Here is a 22,869-nt window from a genome sequence, read left to right on the forward strand (position 1 = left end):
ATCGTCCAGGACAAAGCAACCCGCTTGATTGCTCTCCCTTCCACAAACATTCACCCCGTCCACCCCCAACGAACTGTGGCAGCTGTGTGTTCCAGCTACAAGATGCACTGCAGTAACTCGCTAAAGTTCCTTAAACAGCACCTTCCAAACCCACAACTACTAGTATCTAGAAGGACAAGAGCAGCAGATATCTGGGATCCCTACCTCCTGGAGTTTCCCCTCCAAGCCACCCTAACTTGGAAATATAACGCCGTTCCTTCACCGTCGCTGGAGTAAATTCCAGGAGCTTCCTCCCTAACAGCACAGTGGGTGTACCTACACCTCAGGGACTGCAGCGGTTCAAGAAGGCCACTCACCATCACCTTCTGAAGGGCAACTTCAGAAAGGATAATAAGTGCTCCCCTAACAAGCGATGCTCACATTCCATGAATTAATTTTTTTTTGCATTTCCCTCTTTGTGTTGTAGCACAGTACTTTTATGGTTGGTCCAGTCCAGTTTCATAGATTATCATAGAATTTACAGTGCAGAAGGAGGCCATTCGGCCCATCGAGTCTGCACCGGCTCTTGGAAAGAGCACCCTACCCAAGGTCAACACCTCCATCCTATCCCCATAACCCAGTAACCCCACCAAACACTAAGGGTAATTTTAGTCACTAAGGGCAATTTATCATGGCCAATCCACCTAACCTGTACATCTTTGGATTGGTTTCTGGTTAATGATAATCCAATGGATATCGATTCTTGGGGATTTGGTGATGGTCATACTATTGAATGTTAGGGAGAGATGGTTAGATTCTCTTTTATTGGAGATGGTCATTGCTGGTCACTTGCGTGGCATGAATGTTACTTGCCACTTGTCAGCCCAAATCTTGCTCAGATCTTGGTGCAAGTGGGCTGCTTGAGTATCGGAGCAGCGGCAAGCAAAATTGATCATTGTGATATTTTTCCCTATTGCCTGTAACATCTGACAACTGGCAATGTTATGTTGCGGTGAGTAAAAACAGTACATGCACATCACTCGCATTGAGTGTCTTCTAAATGTGCTGCTACTGAAATGCATCTGAAATTCAGTCAAATTGCTGCGTAGCATTTATTGCAGGGTTTTTAGTAATTGTTTTTCTCCTGGCTTGTGATTCTCTGCTGCAGTTAATGCTACTTAATTGCATAACCCACTTATGTGATTTGGTTTTATCCTCCATTAAGTTGCATATTCAGCCAACTAAAGCCATTAAATATGTAGTAATCCTATGAATGAGCGTACATATAAAATATGGAACGAGAGAAAACAGGCATCTGGCCAGAAATCCCGCCATCGTCTCTTTTTTTGCTGGTATTGTCCCAGAGTACAGGGGCTGGGTTTTAGTGAGCAAGTCAGAAATGAAAGAGTTACACCCATTTTAAAAATGCACATTCCGGTAGAATTGCGGTTGGGATACAATGCCTGGATTTTCACTGTTGAGGAGGGGAAATTCTTGGCTTGGCCTGCTCCCGGAGAACGTGTTCACAAGGCATGGTAACACAGTGGTTAGAACCATTGCTTCACAGCGCCAGGACGCCAGGTTCGATTCCCGGCTTGGGTCACTGTCTGTGCGGAATCTGCCCGTTCTCCCCGTGTCTGCGTGGGTTTCCTCCGGGTGCTCCGGTTTCCTCCCACAAGTTCAAAGATATGCAGATTGGGTGGATTGGCCACGCCAAATTGCCCTTAGTGTCTAAAAAGGGTTGGGTAGGGTGGAGGTGTGGGCTTCGGAAGGATGCTCTTAGCACTGCTGCCTCAAGGCGTCGAGGACCCGAGTTCGATCCCGGCCCTGGACCACTGTCCATGTGGAGTTTGCACATTCCCCCCATGACTGCGCGGGTCTCACCTCCATAAACCCAAAGATGTGCAGTGTAGGTGGATTGGCCACGCTAAATTGCCCCCTAATTGGGATAAGAAAATAATTTTTTTTTTAAACGGTTCAGCTTGGTGCAGGAAGACTTCATCCCAGTTAAAATAAAAAACGCAACGGTCCTCCAGATATCACCCCTCACACCTCCTCACCTCTCAAACGCACCAACATTTCCCACCCACACCACCGTATGCCCTCCCTTAACCATCTTCCATGGCCTTCATGCTACCAATGTCAGGGCATGCACCCTACACAACCCTATGAACACTCGTGCCAAGCCATGTCACTTAAATGCTCGTTCACATACTAGCCACCGTATAGAACCAATGAACACTATAGTGAAAGTGTAACATGCAAACCAACCTTAAAAATGTTATTCGTTAATAACTTTCCACTTAAAAAAACTCAATTTCAACTACAGCTGGAGAAAAGTGTCAATTATCCAAGCCCTGTAAAGTTTCAATAGCTGAAACTGCAAGCATGTGAAACCTCTTTATTATCTTGTGTCAATAAACATTGAGTAATTGACAGCAGTGATCAAAGTTCCGAATCCCAACTGTTCCAGTATCTCCCGCAAATAGTCCCATTCTCCCCAATCAAAAGCCTTTTCTGCATCCATTGCGATCACTCCCTCCACCTCCCTACCTTCCGGGGGCATCATGATCACATTTAACAGCCTTCTTACATTGGCCACCAACTGCCTGCCCTTAACAAACCCCATCTGGTCCTCCCCAATAATGTCCGGAACACACTCCTCGATCCTGGAGGACAAGCTTTTGGCCAGCAACTTGGCATCTACATTCGACAGGAGATTGGCCTGTAGGACCCACACATTCGGGTTCTTGTCCCGGTTAAGAATCAGCGAAATCATTGCCTGTGACATCATCGGGGGCAGCACCCCTCTTTCCCTTGCCTCATCAACACCGGCCCCAATATCCCCGAGAATGTTTTATAAAACTCCACTGTGTACCCGTCCGGACCCGGGGCCTTACCCGCTTGCATGGCCTTCAAGCCCTCCACTATCTCTTCCAGCCCAATTGGGGCCCCCAGCCCTTCTACCCACTCTCCGTCCACCGTTGGGAAATTCAGCCCCTCCAAGAAGCGCCTCATCCCCTCCGGCCCCGTCGGGGGTTCCGATCTGTACAGCCTATTGTAGAAATCCCTAAACGCCTTATTCACCCCTGCTGAATCACTAACCAGGTTCCCGTCTCCGTCCATTACTTTCCATATCTCCCTGGCTGTCTCCCTCTTCCTAAGCTGCTGTGCAAGCATTCTGCTGGCCTTCTCCATGTTCATAGATCGCCCCCCCTCGTCTTTCTCAGCTGCTCCACCGCCCTCCCTGTGGTCAGCAAGCTAAACTCCGCCTGTAACCTCCGCCGTTCCCTTAAAAGCCCTGCCTCTGGGGTCTCCGCATACCTCCTATCGATCTGTAGTATCTCCTTTACCAGTCGGTCCGTCTCTGCCCTGTCCACCTTCTCCCTATGGGCCCGGATCGAGATCAGACCCCCTCTGACCACCGCCTTCAGTGCTTCCAACCACCGCTGCTGAAATTTCCCCCTTGTCATTGACCTGCAGGTAGCTCTGAATACATTTCCTCAGCCGCTCGCACACCCCTTCATCCGCCAAAAGTCCCACATCCAACCTCCAGTGTGGGCGCTGGTTACTGTCTTTACTAACCTGCAGGTCAACCTAGCGTGGAGCATGATCTGAGATTGTAATCGCCGAGCATCTAAATACTTCTTATAGAGCTGTTACTTAAGCAATGTTTTCTCCAAAGCTCAAGTTTTGTAGTATTCTAATGGATGTCTGAGCTCTCAGCCGAGAACGCATAATGAGGCTTGGTTGAGAATTCAACCATCCATTCGGCCATTGAAACACCTGACATGAGGTTCCATGAGGCACCCCGAAGATGAGTGGGGGGCAAACCTTGGCATGGGGAGAGTGCATGAGGAGCATGAACTTACTTCTCAAAAGTTTTCCTCATTCAGGCTATGGTTTATGACACTTCTGAGGTGCCTTCAACCACATCTCTTTGGAAAACTGTTCCAATTCCATGAAAATTGGGGAGTTCCAGGTTGTGCCTATCCCCTCAATGGAATCGACCAGGTCGGGAGTGCAAGGTTTGGGCTTGCAGTCCGAACCAGCCTGAAGCTGTGAAAGACATTTCTGAAAATCAGAAACCCTGGGAATGGGTCAGGAATCCTGGGAATTGGGTCCTGTCCACCACTGTTAAAAATGCTCCCAAGTCATCTTGACTCGCAAATGTGTCTGTCCTTAAAATAATAGAAATGTGCAATTGAGGCTATAATGGGGACCAAAGTTGCCTTCTCAGATGTTTGACAATTACACCAGAATTGCACTGGGTTTACGCTCAATCTGTAGATGAGGAGTGACCACCTCCATGGCATGTTAAAGCCGGGGGTGGTTGAGTACACAGAATCATAGGTGGTTACAGCACAGAAGTGAACCATTCAGCCTGCCCATCGTGTCAGTGCCAGCTCTCTGCAGGAACAACTCGCCCAGAACATCTCTGCCTTTTCCCCATGGAGACTTGAACGTCCACAGATTTTATCGAATCCGGAGCAAATGGAAGGCTCTTTTCTCAGTTGAACCGCCCAGGTACAAGCTGGCAAGTTGCCTTCCAGCTCAGTTTCGGCAGGGAAACCTATTCTTTTCCCTCACTTCTGGTTGCTAAATGGGCTGCCAACACTCTCAGATTTCAGTGGAATTAAAGATCAGAATGGAACGAGCTGTTCCTGCCAGCGACCCAAGCAAACAATTAGTGGAGCTTTGCATTCTTCCAGCTCCCTCCAGTCGGACTGCAGAGCTACAACACAATGCTCCTGGGCTCCACTCAAACACAGAGCCATTCAATGATAGTGCACTTCTTGGAATGCAGAGGATTGTGGGTATTATAGTCCCCATTGTTGATTGATCACCATGATAATTAACCAATAGGAGGAGCAGAGGGGCAGGGCAGTTGCAAACAGGAGGTCATGTTGTTAAAACCCCTCAGCATAGAAATTCAGCTGAAGCTGCATTGGATCAGTCACTCTTACACACTGCCCCTGACTTCTAGTTAGAATGCAGTCAATCAGACTAAATATCAGGTGCAGTGATCCAACTCCTCCTGGGAAAAAATTACTACCTTGCCTGCTCTTTTTTGAAATAAGGATTGTTTAAGCCCGCCTGAAAAAGCTGACAAGGTTTTGGCTTATCTTCGCCTCCAAAAGTCAGTGGTTGCGATCTACCCAAATGGGAACAGAGTCCCAAAGAGTACGCGATTAGCCTCGGAGCATCGAGAAACACCATGCTATCAAACAGCCATTGGGGTAGATCGACGACATCAGCGGGGAAGGCAAGGCCAAGGCCGCACTTAGTCCCATTTTCTGCACTGAGGAGCTCGGCTCTCCAGAGCTCCTCAATCCCTGATGCGACTCCCCCCCCCCCCCCCCCCCCCCCCCCCCCCCCGGCAGCAAACTACCCCCCCAAGCCACAACTCACCATGTAGGGCATTCCCATCACACAAAAAATGCCGGCAGTGCCACCTGGGCATCATGGTAGTGCCAGGCTGATACACAGGTGGCATGGCCAGGGTGGCCAGGCTGGCAGTGGCAGGGTTCCCAGGTGGTACTAGAAGCATGAGGGTGCCAATCTGCCCAATGGGCAAGCACCTGGGGGCCTCCAATCCCCTGGGAGAACCTCATGAGTGCTGTTCCATCTGGTCTCCGTTTGTGGAAACCAGCACTGAACGGCACTCACCGAGATCTCCAGGGCGAGGGAGTTAGATCCCATTGCCTTAGGTAAATCTTAGGAATGCATATTGGAGTGAGACTAGCCATCTCAGATTTGCCAGAAAGTGATCCCGCCTACAACGGGCAGGATTCACATCGTAACGTCTCGCGAGATCGCGTAAGATCAAGCCGGATAGATCCCGGAAGAGGGATCTCCACCCATCATCCGGCCACACTGTGCTGCCTTTCAGACCCAACGCGGTCGGTAGATCTTACCCAGTACCTCTGAATGTGCAGCACTCTCTCAGTGCTGCACTGTTAAGCCAACATTAATGTGGCCAAGTGGGACCTGAACCCACTACCAGCTGCCTTAGAGGGGAGGGTGGTCACATTGAGCCAAAGCTGCCTCACCTGGGAATGTTTCATGTTTACCCAGTTAGAACAAATTGACAGAATCATTCATTCTTCAAGATAAATATCCGCTCCTTAGTCAGCTGAAACATCCAAGAAATTGAAACCTTTTTTGTTGCTAAGCAATGTGTCGTGCTCATTCCATCACCAGATTGAGAAGCGTTAACTGTTGCCCAAATTCCTGGCCAAGTTTATCTGATGCCAATTACTGTTTGCTGATGTGAACTTTCAATGCAAGATATGCAGCACTGGAGTTTATAACTAGGAGACAAAGAGCATCAAAAGCAGCAAATGTTTCCATTCAGGCTGCTCAAAAAGAATGACCCCGACATGGGTATAGTCTAGTGAAGGTGAAACTGTCACTTCCTTCTTCACAACTCAGCGACATAACAAGGAAGTATTCACAGGAAGCACATTCCAATGGTCAATGGGGGTTAAGCAGCAGATCTCCTTATAGGAAGACCCGTTGCATACTCCCGAACATCGGACACTGATTTATCAGCTGCATCTGCTGATGTGAAATGCTTGACCTACTCACAACCTGAGTGCGGCCACGCCAAGGGAGGGTGGGAAGTAGGAGAGGACTTACGAGGGTGGTATCAACGAGGGGAGAAGAGAGGAAGGCAATGGAGGGAATCAGCTAACCCCTTCAAGTTGAACGGAAAGGCTGGCTGCGTCGGACGTGTGGCTGTGTGTTTGGCAAATATTCCCTGCAGCTTGCAAGAGAAAATATCTGTTACATCAGCATAAAATGCAATTTTATTCCAGGGGCCTGAATCGAGGCAAAGTTTCAAAAGAGACAAGGGTTAACCCTTGAAGGGACTGGCTCAGCTCAATAAAAGGGATAAGAAATTGTCAGTTTTTATTTTTGGGAGCTCACAAGAAAGCTGTGACCCTCTGTTGGAAGGTTTGAGGTTCCCTGTTTGAGGTCACTGTGCCCCCTGAATCCCCAGACTAAGCTGCCAGTTCTCAGCATGAGGGTTAGATGAGATCCCACCCTCTCCAAACGGTCAAATTCAGAAGTGCATTCATTTCCCACCTGCTGCTTGCTGCTGGTATTTTATTGAGACCTGGCACTGAATTTGGTTAAGGCCTAAATCTCGCCTAGACCGAAGGTGCCGATCTACACTGGCGATGAAGTCTGGGATCTGCTGTCCCATGTCTTGTCCAGAAACTAGTGCAAAGCAGATGGTGAAGGCTCAAAAAGTTGGGCGCACACAAGGCCTGAAATATCATCAGTCCATGAGAGTAGCAGAATGGCTGGCAAGTGCACTGTCTCACCTCGCCACTGACAACTTCCATCATTTCCCAGTAGTCTGACAGCCTGCGCTGCCCCTGGCAACATGCTCATTGTTCATCGCAATGCCCAACATTTCCAAGGTGTTAATGGTATTGTTGAATAGATGCCTGAACCTGCACTGACCTCATGATTTAGTTGGTTGGCCATTGACATGGAATTTAGAACATTGGCTGGCAGTCAGGCGGTGATTGATAGGCCCGCCTGCCTTAATCCCATTGGAGAGCCGGAGGCAACAGTTATGTGACCTGAGCCAGGCTTACCACTCGCAGCTGGTAGGAGCAAGATTGACCAGATGTGAGGCCGGTCACGGCCAGGTAAATGCTGGGGGTAATGAGGAGACAATCAGAAGGGGTTGCCAGCAGCAGCCTGTGGGTTTTGTGGGGAGTGTTGGGGCTCACTCCCTCAACACTTACATTGCAGTCAAGTATGCTTCAGAATCAGGGTAAATCAAGCTCACATGGGGTCTGAATCAGGCAGTAGAACCTTTGCTGACATCAGTTCTGATGCTTGTTTCAGGTGAGGGTGCTGCAAGACGTACAATATGGCCTTCAGCAATATGGCTGCCGTGTGCTTCCCATCTTGCCTTCCCATACTAGATAATTAGGAGCCCATTTAGTGCCTATAAATGGGTGCTACAAGGCTGAATTACTTGGCCATAATTCACTCAAAGGAAACATTGGGAAGGAAAATCTCTTAGCTTTTGTTACTGACATGTGATCCCTCCACCAGTTTTACCTCTTGGTACTTTGACAAACAACGACCCAATTCTTTTTCTCTAAGAGCAGAATAGCGAATGGTATTAATAAGCCGCTGGCTAGACTCACACTTCTATAATTCCCTTCATCTCAGACGCAACCTGCTCACTTAGTCCTTGATTTAATAAGTTGAGCTCTCCTGAAGGGAAGCAGAAATGCTTAAAACATCGAGCAGCACATCTGCTGACTGGCTGGTAGCAGGAACTAAAGAGGTCACGTTGCAGAGTTAGTGGAGCATTAGTGAGAACCATTTGCCGATTAGAAAGATAACTAAAAAAAACAGAGATTAGATTGAATAATTCTGAGCTAAACGCTACTTCTGCTGTTAAAGGCTTGTGGCCCATACACAAGAGAGGAAATGTGTAAGGGCAGGAGCCATTAGTGCAATCATTGTCCTTATTGATTTGAGAGTGCCATTGTGCTGAGCTACAGATCAGAATGCTGAATATATTCAGTGAAGGTACAGTTCCCACAGCTTATCTTCCATTACAACTTCAATAGGACGTACTGGCGCTGGAGGGTGTGCAGAGGAGATTCACTAGGTTAATCCCAGAGCTGAAGGGGTTGGATTATGAGGAGAGGTTGAGTAGACTGGGACTGTACTCGTTGGAATTTAGAAGGATGAGGGGGGATCTTATAGAAACATTTAAAATTATGAAGGGAATGGATAGGATAGATGCGGGCAGGTTGTTTCCACTGGCGGGTGACAGCAGAACTAGGGGGCATAGCCTCAAAATAAGGGGAAGTAGATTTAGGACTGAGTTTAGGAGGAACTTCTTCACCCAAAGGGTTGTGAATCTATGGAATTCCTTGCCCAGTGAAGCAGTTGAGGCTCCTTCATTACATGTTTTTAAGGTAAAGATAGATAGTGTTTTGAAGAATAAAGGGATTAAGGGTTATGGTGTTCGGGCTGGAAAGTGGAGCTGAGTCCACAAAAGATCAGCCATGATCTAATTGAATGGCGGAGCAGGCTCGAGGGGCCAGATGGCCTACTCCTGCTCCTAGTTCTTATGTTCTTATGTTCTTATTAATAGGTAGGAAGGAAAGAGCAGATGGCCGTAGCTAAGTTGTCCTCTTCTCTTCCTACTTCACTAATTATGGATTAATACCATCTTAGCTCATCCGTCCAATGGAGGTTGAGGCAGGGGGAGTGTGGTGTTTGAGACAGTGAATTGAATTAGACTTTGTTTTATTGAATAGTTTGACAATCTGTTGTGTATTGTGAAAAGTCATTATATGGTAAGAAAACGTGAATCAGAAATTTCTAACGATGAAGCTTTTGTTGGCTCTATTATTTAATTGGTGTTTCACTCCATGACTAACACTGTAGAAACATCACAAGTAGTTTTTATTTAAACATTATCCTTAAATCTGCTATTCGTTTGTGTTTATTCTTTGATTTAGAAATGTTGTTATCTATCTGACTAGAAACAATGTCAAATATTTTACCTGGGATTTGGTGATACTGAGACACTCAGCCGGGATAAATGCAAAACATTTTGCAAACAATAGGCAGATCAAGCGTCATATAAGTGGCATTGCAAAATCAAATACCATGTGATCAAAAGTCGCATGATGAAAGCTTCACGATCACCTCAAATCAAAATTGGAAGCAGTAACAGCCTCAAGATAGGGTTAGTAACTTTACAATGTAGTCTGTTAATACGAGTGATGAGCAAATATATTGGAAAGAATTATTCTCCGTTAACTCCTGCCAGTGATCTTGTCCATGGGCTGGTATCTATTATGTGTTTGCTTTGGTGTATAAATTCCCTCTATCTTTTTTGACAGTGACATATCTGCAACCTCAGCCCAGAATCTGGCACATTGTTTTATATTTACTCATCCCTCTTCCCCATGGGAGAGCAGGAGAGAAGCATACAGGGACATGAGAGGGATAAAGTTGGTTTCACAAGTAATTGGCTTTATGCCATGGTTACCACATACTTTTCAAACTGGATAAAAATGTGAAAAGTCACTTGTCTAAAAATGACTCTGGGTGTTGCAGCCCAGAGGTGGTTCAGTTGTTCCCCCTTTTATGAATCCATGACAGAATTGTACTGATTGACAGTATGACTGACAATGGTGAGGTCAGAGACTGCCTCATGCCTTGGGGCCTGTGCATTGGGATCTCCAGGTCATTCCATCTGGGACAAGCTCTTTTTAAATATCATACGCAGCTGTGTCGCTGGGCACTTGTTCAAGCACAACTGTTCCCAATCGAGTCCATGTTAAGGTTGGATAATTGTTCTTGAACTTTAATTAACTTCAGGGATTTATGAAAAATTCTATTTTAGTCTGTTCTGGGAAGTTTTGTTTTTCTGTAAGTGGTTGGTTGTGTCCCGCAGTAGAACATTAAATGTGCCCATTCTTTAGGTACATGGAGGCGGGGGCACAGGGTAAAATCCGCTTGCCTGAATGGTGAGGCCTTGAGGTGGTCCTAATATTGGGCCTCGGCTGCAATAACATCAATGCAGCAGTGCTCAGGTAAATGACACATAAAATATTGCCCTTTTCCAATATGGCTCCTGGTGCGTGTATGGCCAGACATATGCACGCACTTTCATCTTACTGCATTGTTGCATTAGTAAGGCTATTTGCATCTGAAAAACAGGTATATCATTGCCAAATTTACAGTGGTTTTGGTCTGCAGAGGCTGTCCGCTACAGATTGGCTATAATGAATGAGTTGGATGATTTACGGGGAGGCAGTGGTTTAGTGGCATTGTTGTTTGGCTAGTAATCCAGAGACGCTGGGCAATCCACTGGGGAATTATGTTCAAATCCAACCACGGCAAATGGTGAAATTTGATTTCAATATAAATCAGGAATTAAAAGTCAAATGATGACTACAAAACCATTGTCAATTGTCATAAAAACCCACCTGATTCACTAATGCTCTTTCGGGAAGGAAATCGGCTGTCCTTACCTCGTATGTCCGACATGTGACTCCCGGTCCACAGCAATGTGGTTGACTCTCAAATGGCCCAGCAAGCCACTAACTTGAAGGGTAATAAATGCTGGCTTGTCCAGCGATGCCCACATGCCATGAACAAATATTTATTTTTTCCCCATTCTACAATTCATGGATTGGCCATGAACTTCAGCAAGGATTCGCCATGCCTTAGCATGAGCTTAGGAAGAGGGGAAAAGCTGGAACCTTGAGAAAAATAACTTAAGCTTTCTGATTATACCATGGGCAGAATTCTCGGCAGCGTGCCATTCGCTGGCGGTGGGATTCTCTATTCCCACCACTTGCAGGAAACCCAAACAGACAGGGAGAAAGTGCAAACTCCATACATAGTCACCCAAGGCCGGAATTGAATCAGTGTCTCTGGTGCTGTGCGGTAGCAGTGCTAACCACTGTGCCACCTTGCCACCCCGTTATTTTTTTAAACTTTCGTTCATTCCTGTGACAGATGTTCTTCAAGCTCATTACAAGTCTTGTTCCAGCTTTGGGAACACAGTTCCAGCCTGCTATAAAAACACTGCCCTCGACAGGTTCACGTTCTACGTTGCTCAAGGCAAAATGTGCCCAAATTATGGAGGTATCCACAGATCTTATGGTGGGAATCTTGTTTGATAACCTTGCCTTCAAATTGGAGGAGCTCACTGGAGCACACATTAACATGATCGCTGACACTGATTATGTACAACAGTATCCTCTCTTATTTACCAGATTTGGGGAGAGCTAGGAGTATTGTCTTGCACACTGCATTGACACCTCAGGCGTAAGTTTGCTATTTTTCTTCAATGTTGCCTCCGGCGAGCAAAGCGGAGGGCTGCCCACCTTGCTGAGTTTACCTGCTGTATTTTTAAACACTTAGACAAAGTAAAGGAAGGGGTGGATCCCATGCCATCATTCTGGTGGGACAGCCTCTGAATGAGCCCATGGTGCCAGCATCCTCTGGTGTCCCGACCCCCCCCCCCCCCCCAACTGACACAGGGCCACCCCCCACAGAATCCCCTCCCTGCTACAGACACAAGACCCCTTCCTCTGGCCAAGAAACCCTCCCCAACTCCAAACTTCTCCAATGAAAGATCCCCTGGGGAACAATCTCTATGGGAAATCCCGTCAGTGCAAAAATCGATTTGCATTCTCCTCCCTGCTGCCATCCCTGCCCGCTGAAAACGGGGGCAGAAAAATACCCCTCTCAATTCTGCCAGTTTAGCTAAATTTGAATGGTTGCCATTTGCAATCTGTGTCCAGGTGGCACAGGAACTGAAACAACTAGAAGCAAACAGTTCACTGAGTGAATGGACTCATCTCCAGGTATATCGAAACTAGTCATTGCATAATACAAAAATGGCGAACTTAGACTATGCATTAACCTTAAAGTGGTCAACAAAGCTTTCATTCCAGAAAAGTAACCGCTTCCTGCATTCCAAGAACTATTGCCATCATTCCATGATCCACAGCCTTCACAAAGTTCAAGCGGAGGCGGGCTGTCTTCATATGCCACTAACCAAAGTTGATATCTGACAGCTTTTGTTTCTCATTCAGGTATTTCAGTACCGCAGCAGTCCCTATGGACTAAACTCAGCACCTAGCTCATTCCGGAAGATCATTTCTTCAACCTTCTCATGCACTGACAACTGGATGATGTTGCTGTTCATGGAAGGGATGAAGAAGAGCATATCGATGATTATCAGCGATGCTCACTTGTCTTGCTCTGCACAATCTGATGCTCAACAAAGATGAATGTAAGATTGCTGCATCAGAGATTGTCTTGCAGCTGGAGTAAGCTGGAGTAAAGCCTGCACACTACAACATCAAGGCCACTCATGCGCTTCTGACCCTGTCTAACATTGTTTCTTGCTATTACCAAGTTTTATCACCAACTCGTTCCGACGTATGCAGAGATTGCAGAGCCTCTTCAGAAGCTGTGCAAAATGTACAATGGGAATGGACAATCACATGTTCAAGACAGTTAAAGACAAAGATAGCATCTCTGCCAGTCCTTGTGCATTTCAATCCAAATACCAAAATGTGTCACAACATGTGTGTGAGGAAATGTGGCTGGAGCTGTTCTCTCACCTCATTGAAGGAAGAAAATAATCAATTGCACAAGCCTCTTGCCTGTTGCTGTAAACAGAATGCAAATATCGACTGGAGAGCAAGAAGCACAAGCCTGTGTCCACGCTGTAAACTTTGGCACATGTATGTCTTCAACAGAAAGGTCACTCTCTCTGCCAATTACCAATCTCGGAAGTCAGTTTCAGCCATGTGAGGATCTGGTCATCGACTTAGATGATCAGATTGTCTTCATCAGTATAACTTTGAGTTGGGGGACTTCCAGTTGTGGCATGTAGGTTCACGGGTCCGGTGAAGAGGGCTCGAGTTTTGTTGCATCTGAAGAGCCTGAAAGGGGACATGGTGTTGTTACAGGAGACCGATCTGAGGGTAAAGGACCAGATGAGACTAAGGAAGGGCTGGGTGAGCCAGGTGTTCCATTCTGGCTTCGATAGTCGGGCGTGGCTATACTGGAAGGTAAGCAAGTGAGATTCCAAATGGAGAAGGTGGTGGTGGATCAAGGCGGCAGTTACGTGGTGGTGATGGGTGCGTTGGAGGGGAGGTTGGTGATGTTGGTCTGTGTGTATGCCCTGAACTGGGATGACGCTGGGTTTGAGGAGGACGTTGGCAGCCATATCGGACCTGTATACTCACCAGCTGATAATGGGGGGGGGGGGGGGGGGGGGGGGGGGGGGGGGCCGGCGTGGAGGCGAGATGTGGGTTTGTTGGCGGACCCAAACCTTTGCAGCAAGATGGGGAGGGTGATGGAGGAGTATGTGGAGTTTAATTGAAATGGGGAGACCTCGTCATTGGTGGTTTGGGAGGCATTGAAGGCTGTAGTTAGGTGGGGGGAGCGATCATCGTATTTAAGGCAAAGTTGGATCGGGAGGTGCTGGAAAGGGGCGGCAGTGGCTGATAGAGGTGTTTTTGGAGGTGGATGGAAGATAAGCGAGGGATCCAGAACTGGGAAGGAGGAAGGAATTGCAGGCGAAGTTTGACCTATCTACGGACAGGATGGTTCGGCAGTTGAGGTGAGTGGGGGGGGGGGGGGGTTGATATGAGTATGGGGTGAAGGCCAGTCGATTGCCGGCGGGTCAGCTCTGTCGGCAGGCACCGGTCAGGGAGATTGTACGAATTAGGGATGGGACAGGAAAGGTGGTGTTTGCTCAGGAGCAGGTGAACAGGGTGTTTGAGGACTTTTATCGAGGATTATATAAGTTGGAGCCGCAGGAGGATAAGTCGGGGCTGAGGGGTTTGTTGGAGCGACTGGAGTGGCCCGAGGTGGGAGAGGTGGAAAGAGCCGAGTTGGAGGAGCCATTAGGGTTGGAGGAAGTGAAGATAGGCATAAGGATGATGCAGTCAGGTAAGGCCCCGGGGCCGGATGGGTTCCCGGTGGTGTTTTACAAAAATTTTAACGACAGGTTGGTGCCGCTGATGGTGGAAATGTTGCCGGGGAAAGAGATGAAAGGTCTGTTTTTAGAGAGGAGATTCGCAAGTATAGAGAAGCTGCAGCGTGAGGTAGGTCCAGAATTTTGCAAAAAATACATTTTCGGCTTTCCCAGTGGTACCGCCCTCCTTGTTGCTGGAGGAGGTGCTGTCGGTGGGGGGTTGGAGAGCGGGGTTATCTCAGTGATTTACGGTAGGATTATGGAGAAGGATAAGGAATCTATGGAAGGGGTTAAGGCTAAGTGGGAGGAAGAGTTCGGGATTGTGCTGGGAGAAGGATTATGGTGTGAAGTGCTGCGAAGAGTCAATGCCTCGTGTGTGAGGTTGGGGTTGATTCAGTTAAAAGTGGTGTATCGGGCGCATTTAACGAAGGTGAGGATGAGCCGGCTGTTTGAGAGGGTGGAAGATAGCTGGGAGCAGTATGGGAGGAGACCAGCCAACTGTGTCCATATGTCCTGGTCCTGCCCGAAGTTGGAGAGATATCGGCGGTTGTTTTTCAGCACAATGTCCGAGGTTCTGCCCATGTGGATTTGAAGTTGGGTCCCCTAGTGGCTATGTTTGGGGTGCCAGACATGCTCAAGCTGCAGACAGGAGGGCACTGTCTTAGCCTTCACCTCGTGGATTGCTCACAGGCAGGTGCTGTTGGGGTGGAGGTCAGCTTCTCCACCTAGAGCCTCGGCGTGACTGGGGGACCTGTTGGGAGCTGACCTATTGGAAAAGGTAAAACATGCGCTGAGAGGGGCAGTTGAGGGGTCAAAGATGGGAGTTGTTCATTTTGCACTTTGGAGGCTGGTTGGTGCCAAGGGATGGTGGGGGGAGGGGTGTCGGGGAGATGGTGGGAGGGCGTCGGGTAATGTTTGTTTGGATATAAAAATTATGAAAATGTTGCGTAAAAATATATTTTTAAAATAAAGTATTACTTTGAGCTTGAGTATCTCGTAGGTTATGCACCTGAATAGCTGACATGTTTCTCTGTACAACCAGGGCAGGAAATGTTAGTGGCAGTGAAGCAATGGCCAGGATTCTCCATTGCGACCCTGCCCCGCTCCGCTGCTCGCGAGAACGGGGAATTTGGCTGCGCCGTTCGCTGGCGGCGGGATACTCTACTCCCACTGCTTTTCAATGGGGACCACCCCACACCGCCTGGAAACACGTGGGTGGAGACACGCAGCCGGGGGTGGGGGGAACCAGACAATTCCGCTGCCGGCCAATGCCGGAGAATCCAGCCCAATGTCTTTGTGGTGATTTCATACGCGACCATGAAGCATGATATGTGACAGGAGTTGATGGCAGAATTGGTGCTAGAGTACTGCAGAAAGTAAGGCAGTACCCAAAAACTGAGAAGGACCACCCCCCCCCCCCCCTCCCCCTGCCAACCCCAACCTTGTACTGCGGCGGACACATTTGATTCACAACATTGTTTGCCGATGACTGTATCGCACATGAAACTTAAGCAGTTCTCCCTGAAGCTCTACAGCAACATGACTTGCACCTTGCTTCTTGCCTATGAAGGATAATCAAGGGTTGTTAGGATGAAAGAAGGAACCCGTAAAGCAGCCTGGTAGCCAGCAATAGATTGCTGTATGGAAGAGTTCATTAGAAACTGCACAGCTTGCACACTCAGTGAAAAGCCTGTTAAAAGATCCAGGCCCCACACCTCTACAACCTTACCCGTGACCAACAAAACCATCACAACAACTCGTGGTTGAAATTTTTAAATTAAAAATGTATTTTTACGGGATATGGGCTTCTCTAGCTGGGCCAACATTTATTGCCCATCCCTAATTGCCCTTTAGAAGGTGGCGGTGAGCTGGCTTCTTGAAATGCTGCAGTCCATTTCATGTAGGTACACCCACAGTGCTGTTAGGGTGGGAGTTCCAGGATTTTGACCAAGTGACAGTGAATGAATGGCAATATATTTCCAAGCCAGGAAGGTGAGTGACTTGGAGGGGAACCTCCAGGTAGTGTTCCCAGATATTTGCTGCCTTGTCCTTCTAGATGACAGTGGTCCTGGGCTTGAAAGGTGCTGCCTCAGGATCTTTGATGAGTTCCTGCAGTGCATTTTGTAGAAGGTGCACACTGCTGTTACTGTGCGTTGGTGGTGGAGGGAGTGATGTTTGTGGAAGGGCTGATAATCAAGTGGGCTGCTTTGTCCTGGATGGTGTTGAGCTTCTTGAGTGTTGTTGGAGAGGCACATATCCAGAGTGGGAGTATTCCATTACACTGCTGGCTTGTGACTTGTAGATGGTGGACAGGATTTGGGGAGTCAGGAGGAGAGTTACTCACTGCAGGATACCTAGTACCTGACCTGCTCTTGTCGCCACAGTATTAAAATAGCTAGTCCAGTTCAGTTTCTGGTCAATGGTAAGCCCCAGGATGTTAGTAGTGGGGGATTCAGTGATGGTAATGCCATTGAATGTCATGGGGCGATGGTTAGAACGTCTCTTATGAGATGGTCATTTTCTGGCACCTGTATGACACAAATGTTACTTGCCACTTGTAAGCCCAAAACTGGATATAGCCCAGGTCTTTCTGCATTTACACATGGACTACTTCAGTGTCTGAGGAGTCATGAATGGGGCAGTGAAAGCAACTCTGAAGAATCAACAGCTTTTGCCTGTTGTTCAAGATCTTCATACCAATGGCTAGAATCACCAGAACAAATTGCATAACCAACACTTCAGGCATTGACATTCTACACAAGTTAATTCCAAAATGGGGTTTGCCAGAGACAGTCACTACAGACGATGGACTGCCGTTTGTTTCAAGTTTGGTCAGAGAATTCCGAGCAAGCACCGTCTGACATTGCGATACAACTCGCAATCGAACGGTGCTGTCAAATGGAGCGATCAAGGACAGTCTGAGAGCCAACAAGTCAGAGGGGAAAATGTTTGAACAATCCATTCAGATCCTATTTTGCACTTATCTATCCATCCACTCCCACTGAGCAGAAAGACACCAGCCAAACTTGTGATTGATCGTAACTTTCATATGCCACTAACCGTTCTTAAGCCATCATTTCTATCCAGTGGGAATGTTAGAGCGGAAGCACAAGAGATCGCAAAGTGACAAGGTAAAACAAGGAAACCACAGTCTGAAGTTGGAGATTGGATTCATATCAAACAGTTAAATCATGACCATGAACCCGCATCATTTCTGTCAGGGCCAAAACAGATCAAGTGGTTGCTCAATAACAATGACAACATAGAGTGGAATCTTGATAATGAATAGACCAATACATTTTGAGGACAGTGGTTATGAGGATACATTTCCTTTCTGATAAGTGACTGTGATGTTTAACATGCACCTCATCGAGGTGATCACTCAGAACTACAACCTTTTTCTTTATTCTTTCACGGTACGTCACGGTGGCACAGTGGTTAGCACTGCTGCCTCACAACGCCAGGGACCCGGGTTCAATTCCGGGCTTGGGTCACTGTCTGTGTGGAGTTTGCACGTTCTCCCTGTGTCTGTGTGCGTTTCCTCCGCGTGCTCCAGTTTCCTCCTACAGTCCAAAGATATGCTGCTTAGGTGCATTGGCTATGCTAAAATTGCCCCTTGTGTCCAGGGTTATGGGGACAGAGCAGTGGAATGGGCATACGTCGGGATGCCCTTTCAGTAATGGGTCCCCATGAAATATGGAATCCGTACAATTTCATGGGGCCAGCATTTATTGTCCTTGAACTGAGCCCTTTCAGAAGTCACATGTAGGTCACCATTAGACTTTTAATTCAACATTTTTTGAATGAATTCAAAATCCACAGCTGCCGTGTTGGGATTCAAACCCAGGTCCCCAGAGCATGATCTTGAGTTTCTGGATTACTAGTCCAGTGATAATACCACTATGCCACGTCCACTGCCTCCTTTGAAGATCTTGATACAGTCACCAGATGATCACCAAACCTCCTGTTTGTTCCTGTTTATTCCCTGTCTATTCCCTTATTTCCCTTTTCTTTGACACCCCGCCAGCTGGGGCCGAAAGGCCTGTGCTGGCCGGCGGATGTCCGCGCATGCGCCGATGCATCAGCGGCTGCTGACGTCATACCGGCGCATGCGCAGGGGAGGGGGTCTCTTCCGCCTCCGCCACCGCGAAGGCCATGGCGGGGCGGAAGGAAAAGAGTGCCGCACGGCACAGGCCGGCCCGCTGATCAGTGGGCCCCGATTGCGGGCCAGGCCACCGGGTCAGATTGCCCCGCGCCCCCCACCCCCCGGACCCCGGAGCCCAACCGCGCTGCCAATCCCGCCAGTACCAGAGGTGGTTTAAACCACGGCGGCGGGAGAGGCCTGTCAGCGGCGGGACTTCGGCCCATCGCGAGCCGGCACGGCAGCACGGTAGCATTGTGGATAGCACAATTGTTTCACAGCTCCAGGGTCCCAGGTTCGATTCCGGCTTGGGTCACTGCCTGTGCGGAGTCTGCATATCTTCCCCGTGTGTGCGTAGGTTTCCTCCGGGTGCTCCGGTTTCCTACCACAGTCCAAAGATGTGCAGGTTAGGTGGATTGGCCATGATAAATTGCCCTTAGTGTCCAAAATTGCCCTTAGTTTTGGGTGGGGTTCCTGGGTTATAGGGATAGGGTGGAGGTGTTGACCTTGGGTAGGGTGCTCTTTCCAAGAGCCAGTGCAGACTCGATGGGCCGAATGGCCTCCTTCTGCACTGTAAATTCTATGACCCCGGGGGGTCGGAGAATTCCGCCCCAGAATCCAGATGGCTGCGCTGACTTTGACTGGTGATTGCCGGTTGGCCAGTGTCAGTGATGACTTGGTTTGATTGATTTGGTTGGTGGCCAATGACTGGGCCCAAAAGCTGTTCTCTGCCCAGTAACAGGTGGTGATTGGATCTGATCCCACTGGAATGTTCTCAGAGTCTTGAGGCTCCAGTTTCGATTAACTTTTGATTCTGCAGCTTGGATTGAGGGTTCTCATTAATTCTCTCCCTGGAGATCCAGCTAAACTCTCTTCAGAAGGCCAGCATGAGAGCTGACTCTCTCTCCAGCGAGTTGGGGTACCATTCTCTGGTCAAAACTTAGATTTCCCAACCCTGCTGTGGTGGACCCGTGCCGGGGGAGGTGGTGAGTTAGCCAAAGGTACACTGACTTTCAGCGGCACCGGACAATCCCCATGGTAGGTGGGACTGGAGAATCCTGCCCTATGTCTTTAATCAAGGCAGCAGGGTAGCATGGTGGTTAGCATAAATGCTTCACAGCTCCAGGGTCCCAGGTTCGATTCCCAGCTGGGTCACTGTCTGTGTGGAGTCTGCACATCCTCCCCCTGTGTGCGTGGGTTTCCTCCGGGTACTCCGGTTTCCTCCCACAGTCCAAAGATGTGCGGGTTAGGTGGATTGGCCATGCTAAATTGCCCGTAGTGTCCTACAAAAAGTAAGGTTAAGGGGGGGTTGTTGGGTTACGGGTATAGGGTGGATACGTGGGTTTGAGTAGGGTGATCATGGCTCGGCACAACATTGAGGGCCGAAGGGCCTGTTCTGTGCTGTACTGTTCTATGTTCTATGTTCAACATTTCAACCCTCCCTTTAGTCAATTCCAATCTCATTCTCTGTGACCTCCTGATGCCCTCTTCAAATAGTCTAAGGCATTCCTCCACATGAAGAATACAGTGTAAATGTTTGTTGCTGTTTTGTTGTATGAATACGAGTCTTTGTCATGGGTTCAAATTTTTCTGTTGCAAATGTAGGTCAGAAAGAACTGTGGATGACGAATAAAAATAGGAAAAGACAAGTTTTGATGAAGTTCCAATTTGCATGATGGTTGAAATAAACACAATTAATATTTTCTATGAACTGAAATGAGACGGCTCAAATATTTAACCCAAAATCTTACTGAAAGCAAAATGACAACTTTGTTTTACACATCGTCTGTTATGGATTTCACAAAAGGCCACCGACTCAGGATTAGGGTCGGTCATTTACATAGCAAATAGAAGCAGAAGGAGGCCATTTGGCACTTTGAGCCTGCTCCTCCATTCATTATGATCATGGCTGATCATCAATTTCAATACCCCAATTCCGCCTTTCCCCCATATCCCTTGATCCCTTTAACCCCAAGAACTATATCTGATTCCTTCTTGAAATTACACTACATTTTAGCCTCAACTACTTTCTGTCGTAGCGAATTCCAAGATTTACCACTCTCTGGTTGAAGAAATTTCTCCTCAGTCCGAAAAGGTTTATCCCTTATCCTCAACCATGACCCCTAATTCTGGATTCCCCCACCGACAGAAACATTCTTTCTGAATCTACCATGTCTAATCCTGTAAGAATTTTATAAGTTTCTATGAGATCCCCTCTCACTCTTCTAAACTCCAATAAATCTAACCAACTTTCTCTCTCTCCGTATGTCAGGAATCAGCCTGGTAATCCTTTGCTGCACTCCCTCGATAGCAAGAACACCCTTCCTCAGATAAGGACACCAAACTCCACACAATACTCGAGGTGTGGCCTCATCAATGCCCTATACCATTGCAGCAAAAGATCCCTATTCCGTGCTGAAATCCTCTCACTATGAAGGCCAAGGGTGGGAATCTACGGCCACGTCAGCCTGGCGACTGGAGAATCCCGGCCAAGGTCAACTGCCTTTTCCATTGTCCGCGTCTCACTCATGGCATTCTTGCGGCAGGCAGAGCGGAGGAATCCAGCCCCAACATACCATTTGCTTTCTTTATTGCCTGTTGTACCTGCGCGCTTATTTTTGGCGACTGATGCACAAGGACACCGAGGCTCGCTGAATATCCATCTCTCTCAATTTGCACCCATTCAAATAATAATCTGCCTTCCTATTTTTGCGACCGAAGCAGATAACCTCACATTTATCTACATTATACGGCATCTGCCATGCATGTGCCCAGTCACTCAGCATGTTAAAATCCCGCTGAAGCATCTCTGCATCCTCCTCACAGCTCACTCCCACCCAACTTTGTTTCATCTGCAAATTTGCAGATAATACATTTAGTTCCCTCATCCAAATCATTAATACATAATGTGTACAGTCCTAGCACAGATCCCTGCGGTACCCCACTAGTCACGGCCTGCCAATCGGAAAAAGACCTATTTATTCCAACTTTTTGCTTCATCTGCTAATCAGTTTTCTATCCATCTCGAGACCACCTATAATCCCATGCGCTTTAACTTTACATAGTAATCTGCTATGTGAGACCTTGTTGAAAGTCTTCTGAATGTCTAAATAAATCACATCCACCTGTTCTCCCTGGTCAACTCTACTAGTTCAAAACATTCTGGCAGATTTATCAAGCATGATTTCTTTTTCGTAAATCCATGTTGACTTCGTCTGACCTTACCACTGCTTTCCAAATGTTGTGCAATGAAACACTTGATAATGGACTTTGTCTTGTTATGCTCTTGGTGTAGCATAACGACTTCCTTGATGTGCACTCTGACAAAGGAAGGTTCAGACGTGGAGATAACTTCAACACGTTTATTGAACTATTTATAATTCTCCTACTCGGGTTCGCCACTACTGTTAATCCTTCTATAGCTACACAGACTGACAAACCAGTCTGCTACAATCCACGTGGTGGGTGTGATGTTGAATCAACCCAGTGTCTGTACTCACTGAGTGTCTCCACTGGAAAGAGGAAGATCATGTGTGCTGTGTCCTTTATATATGGGTTGGTGTAATGCCCCCCTGTAGTAGTGTCACCTCTGTGTGTATCGTGAATGCCCATTGGTTGTGTCCTATCGTACTGACCTATTCGTTGAGTGTCTGTATGTCATGTCTCTGGTGCTCCCTCTAGTGTCTATCTAGTCTACGTGTACTTACATTAACCCCTTGTGTATCTACAGTGATGCATATCACCACAGACTTCAGCAACTTTCATACTACCAATGTTAGGCTTACTGGTCTGCAGTTCCTTTTTTTCCTCTCTACTCCCTTTTTGAATAATGGGGTTATATTAGCTACCCTCCAATCTGTAGGAACCATTCCAGAGTCCAAAGAATTTTAGAAAATGATCTCCAATAAATCTGCTATTTCTAGGGCCACTTCCTAATGTACTCTGGGATGAAGAATATAAGGCCCTGGAGTTTTATCTGCCTTCAATCCCATTCATTTTCCTAATTCATCACTTTACTAATTCTAATTTCCTTCAGCTCCTCACTGAAAATTGTGCTTTTCAGAACTTCCGATACATTATTCATGACTTTCTTTATGAAGACAGAAGTATGAATTTAGTTCCTCAGCCATTGCTTTCTTCCCCTTAATGAATTCCCCTGTTTCTGACTGTAACGGGCCTACATTATTTTTTTAATCAATCTTTTTCTCTTTACATTCTGTAATGGGCCAGGGTTTAGAGA

At 47.4% G+C, this 22,869-nt stretch overlaps 1 protein-coding gene across 1 annotated transcript in view; it reads right to left on the bottom strand.

Annotated features, from left to right (window-relative positions):
• LOC119952955 (paralemmin-1-like) overlaps window positions 1-22,869 on the bottom strand; it is a 382,432-nt gene that overhangs the window by 312,306 nt on the left and 47,257 nt on the right. The window lies entirely within an intron of this gene.

The sequence above is a fragment of the Scyliorhinus canicula genome, chromosome 18, assembly GCF_902713615.1.
Source record: "Scyliorhinus canicula chromosome 18, sScyCan1.1, whole genome shotgun sequence".
NCBI classification, from domain to species: Eukaryota; Metazoa; Chordata; class Chondrichthyes; order Carcharhiniformes; family Scyliorhinidae; genus Scyliorhinus; species Scyliorhinus canicula.